Source organism: Penaeus monodon, chromosome 10 (genome assembly GCF_015228065.2).
Source record: "Penaeus monodon isolate SGIC_2016 chromosome 10, NSTDA_Pmon_1, whole genome shotgun sequence".
Classification (NCBI taxonomy): domain Eukaryota; kingdom Metazoa; phylum Arthropoda; class Malacostraca; order Decapoda; family Penaeidae; genus Penaeus; species Penaeus monodon.
This window is the reverse complement of record NC_051395.1, coordinates 52,839,320-52,844,319: the sequence shown is the minus strand read 5'-3', so window position 1 is coordinate 52,844,319 and position 5,000 is coordinate 52,839,320. Positions and strand designations below refer to the sequence as shown.

At 43.9% G+C, this 5,000-nt stretch overlaps 1 protein-coding gene across 1 annotated transcript in view; it reads right to left on the bottom strand.

Annotated features, from left to right (window-relative positions):
* The window catches only part of LOC119577707 (extensin-like), a 49,530-nt gene that overhangs the window by 20,753 nt on the left and 23,777 nt on the right, over window positions 1-5,000 (bottom strand). The gene's annotated exons all lie outside the window — the stretch shown is intronic.

The window sequence follows — 5,000 nt, the reverse complement described above, 5'->3', positions numbered from 1 at the left end:
GAGGGACGGATGAAGATAAACGAGAGGAAAGAGGGAGGAAGGAAAAGAAGAAGAAACAGGGAGATAAGAGTAACAGAAGAGGAGATAGAAGACTATGTAAGATAAGTAGATAGGTAGATAGATAGATAGATAGGTAGATAGATATGTAGGTAGATAGATAAGTAGATAGGTAGATAAGCAGACAGACAGATAGATAGGTAGTAGATAGATAGATAGATAAAGAGAGAGAGATAGGTAGATAGAAGGTAGACAGAAATGAATGACATATAGACAGCTAGATATATAGACAGACAGATAGATGGATAGATGAATAGATAATTAGATAGAGACACAGATGCACAGAAGCAACGCCCCCCCATCTCTCTAAGAAGTAGAATTAGAAGGAAGCCAAAATGAAAATAAACAAACAGAGAAAATGAATAAAGGAGAAACAGAAAACACGAAAAGAGAACAAGAAAAGAAAGCGAGTGAGGAGAAAAGCAAGAAAACCAGAAATGAACTGAATGAAAACAAGAACAACAAAAAAAAAAAAAAAAAAAAAAAAAAAAAAAAAAATAACACAAACAAGAACAAGATAATTGCAAGGCAGCCAAAGACACGCCAACCTGCAACAAGGCAATCAAGGGAAGACACAAGATGATTTAGACAAGGCAGTCGGAACGCGGCAATCAAGACAAAGGGATCAAGGCAAATACTCGAAAATTACAAGACAGTCAATACAAGACAAGCAAAGCAAGACAAACAAGTCAAGGCGATTGCAAGACAATCAAGAAGACAATTACAAGCAAACCAGGAGAGCGGAGAATCAAGACAAACAATAACGATCAAGTCCGGACAAGGCATTCGAGATCAGTTGCAAGAAAAGCATCCGGAACCAGAAGCCTTGTATAAATAATAATAATAAGAAAGAAAGAGAAAATTAGCAATGAGATACGCAAACTGACCCTCGAAGCGAAACCGCTTTCTCTCTCTCTCTCTTCTCTCATTCTCTCTCTCTCTCGTTCTCTCTATTCTCTCTCTCTCTCTCTCTCTCTTCTCTCTCTCTCTCTCTCCTTCTCTCTCTCTCTCTCTCTCTCTCTCTCTCTCTCTCTCTCTCTCTCTCTCTTCTATCTCTCTCTCTCTCTGTCTCTCTTTCTCTTTTTCTCTTTCTCTCTCTCTGTCTCTTTCTCTCTCTCTGTCTCTTTCTATTTTTTTTTTCTCTCTCTCTCTCCTTCTCTTGTCGTATCCTCTCCTCTTCCCTTCCCCTCATCTCCGTTTCCCTTACGTTGGCAGGACAGAGGGAGGGGAGGGGGGGGGGTGAGTCAACCACTCTGCTTGTCTGTCTGTCTGTCTGTATGCCAGTGTCTCTCTCTCATTCTCCCTCTCTCTTTTTCTGTGCTTCCGCCTGTCTGTCTGTGTATCTCTTCTCACACATATATGTTATGCTATCTATATCTTCCTTGTTATCTCTGTCTGTCAGTCTCTCTCTCTTTGTCTATCTCTCCCTATCTATCTAATTATTCCCTTTCCGTTGCTATCTTGTTTTCTCCCTTCCTCTTTCTGCCGCCCTCACAAATCACGAGGCTGGGGAAAGGGAGGAAGGGGGGGGGGAAAGAGAAGGAGGAGGAGGAGGAGAAGGAGGAGGAGAAAGAGAAGAGGAGGAGGAGGAGAGGGGAGGGAAAGGAGAAGGAGGGGAAGAGGAGGAGGAGAAGGGGAGGAGGAAGAGGAGGAGGGGGAAGGAGGAGGGGAGGAAGAGAAGGAGGGGGAGGAGGAGGAGGAGAGGGAGTAGGAGGAGGGGGAGAAGGAGGGGGAGGAGGAGGAGCGGGAGGAACGCAGCCCACATGACACCACTCGAGATCCCGCTGCCTCCTTCCTCCGTCCCTTTTCCCTTCCTCTTTCCCTTCTCTTCCCCCCCCCCTTCTCTCCCCATTCCCATCTCCTTCTTCTCTCATTTTCTTTCCTTTTCTCCCTTCTTCCTCTTTTTTTACCACCTCCCCCTCCTCCCCATCTCCTGCCCCTCTTCCCCCTCCTTCTCCCCTCTTCTTTTCCCCTCTATCTTGTTCCTCCTCCTCCTCTTTCTCCTTCCCTCATTATCTCTCTCTTCCTTTCCCTTCCTTCTCTCTTCACCCCTTACCCTCCTCCTCCTCCTCCTCCCCCCCCTTCCCCCTCCTCCTCCTCCTCCCCCCCTCCTCCCCCTCCTCCTCCTCCTCTTCTTCTTCCTTTGCGACCACCCTAGACGGCGTTCCCAGGGTGGCAAAGGAGGGGAATTCTGAGTTATGTGACAAGGGATGCGACGCCTGCAATTTGTCAGGGCTGCAGTTGTGTGCGTGCGTTTGCGTGCTTGTGTTTGCGTGTTTGCATTGGTGTTTGCTTGTGCTGAGTGTTTTTATTTATTCATTTATTTTTCTTTATTTTTTATTTTTATTATAACTATTATCATTGTTAATAATATTATTATTATTATTATTATTATTATTATTATTATTATTATTATTATTATTATTATCAATATTGTTATTATTATTATTATCATCATTATTTTTTTTGTGTGTGTGGTGTGTGTGTGTGCGTGTGTGCTGATGCCTGTTTGTGTGTGTGTGTTTCTTTGAGTGGCTTCGTGCGCGCACTGTTTCATCTTCATGTGTGTGGCCGAGTTTGACAGATGGCTCGTCGTTGGCACTCTATGGCACTCTTGATATACAGCCCTTGTCAAGTCGTAGCCGAATGAGAATCGAGGTGAAAATGTAAGTAAATAAGTAACCCTTCCCCCTCAAAAAAAAAAAAAAAGCGTAAAATTTATAGTGACATAAATTCAAGAAAAAGTGAATGTTTTTTAAAGGAATGATTTACACCCAAACAGGAGGTGGCTGCCCTCCCCGCCCTCGCGCTCGCTCGCTCTTTCCATATTTTTGTAACTCTGTCTGTGTGTCTGTCTCTCTGCTTGTCTGTCTGTTTGTCTGTCTATCTGCCAGCTTATTTATCTATCCGTCTGTCTGTTTGCCTGTCTGTCTGCCTATCTATTTACCTATCTATCTATCTATCTGTCTGTCTATTTATCTATCCGTTATCTATTTATCTGTTTGCCTGTCTGACTGCTTGTTTATTATTCTGTCTGTCTATCTATCTGTCTGTCTGTATGTCTGTGTGTATGTCTGTTGGTCTGTCTTTTTGTCTGTCTGTCTATTTGTCTATCTATCTATCTAACTATCTATCTGTCTGACTGACTGTCTGTTTGTCTGTCTGTTTGACTGTCTGTCTGTCTGTCTGACTGTCTGTCTGTGTGTATATATGTATGTTTGTATGATTCTCTCTCTCCCTTTCTCTCTTTCATTCTCTCTCTCTTTCTTTCTGCCGTTTATTTATCTCTCCCTCCCTTCCTTCCACTTTTTGTCTCCCTCCTTTCTCTCCCTTTCTCCGTTTTCCCCCTTTCCCCCCCCTCCCCCCTCCCCCTTTAGCCACCGAGCTATTCCTCTCAATAGCATAATTATTTCTAAGAATGAAATAACCGCAAGAAAATAACAAATAATAAACGTTGGTGTTAGGATGGCATTCAGAAAGAGAGGGGGGGGGAGGTCGAGGGGGAAGGAAAGGGGAGGGATGGAAGGGGAGGAAGGGGTGGTGGTGGGGAAGGGGGAGCGGGAGGAGGAGGGGGAAGGGAAGGGGAGGGATGGAGGGGAAGATAGGGGTGGTGGTGGGGAAATATGACGGGGGAGGAAGGGGGAAGGGAAGGGGGGGAGGGAGAGGAGGAAGGGGAAGGAGAGGGAGTCAAGGGGAGGTGGCACTGTGCCTCTGCCTTCCCCGGGGGCATCACTGGTGTGGTGTTACAGGCATGTGGTGCTGGTGGGTGGTATGTGGTGGACACACTTAGTAGACACATTTGGTAGACACACTCAGTAGACACATTAGGTAGACACACTTAGTAGACACATTTGGTAGACACACTCAGTAGACACATTTGGTAGACACACTTAGTAGACACATTTGGTAGACACACTCAGTAGACACATTAGGTAGACACACTTAGTAGACACATTTGGTAGACACACTCAGTAGACACATTAGGTAGACACACTTAGTAGACACCATTGGTATACACGATGGTAGACATACACGGTAGACAAACTCGGTAGACACAGACAGATTCAGTAGTAGCTACACATGAGACGAGGAATGTTGACTTAGGATGAGTCTGTGTGAATCACGATGAGTTAGGGCGAGTGAAAAGTGAAGCGACAGTAGATAGATAGATAAATAGACAGATAATGCAGGAGTAGGTGAAGGTTGGCAAAATTCATACAACGAAATACATCGGCTGAAAAAATACATAAATTCAATTGGACAAAACGTGAAATTAGAAAAATGGTGATGATTGGGTGTAAAGGAGATTAATGAGGCGAACATTCGGTAATTGCAGGTGACGAGGATGATGTAATTACCCCTTGAGCAATGATAGAATGAGAGAAGTGGTAACTATAGTGAGGATGAGGATGATAGTGACTGAGCTTAAGCTCTCTCTCTCTCTCACTCTCTCTTTTTCTTTGTCACTTATCCCCCCCATCTCTCTCTCTCTCTTTTTCTTTTCTCTCCCCCCTCTCTCTCTCTCTCTCTCTCTCTCTCTCTCTCTCTCTCTCTCTCTCTCTCTCTCTCTCTCTCTCTCTCTCTCTCTCTCTCTCTCTCTCTCTCCCTCCCCCCCTCTCTCTCTCTCTTTCTCTCTCTAGATAGACAGATAAACAGCTTGATAGATAGACATAGACAAGTAAAAAGATAGATAGACAGGTAGATAAATAGATAGATAGATATATAAATAGACAGACAGATAGAGATTAATAAATACATAGACTGGTAGATAGCTAAGTATATAAACAGACAGATATATAGATATGAAAATAGATGAATAGAAAGACAGACAGACATATAGAAGGTAAATAGATAGACAGATAGACAGAGAGACAGAAAGACAGAGGGAGAGAGAAAGTGAGACACACACACATACACACACCCCCCAAAAAAAAAAACAAAAC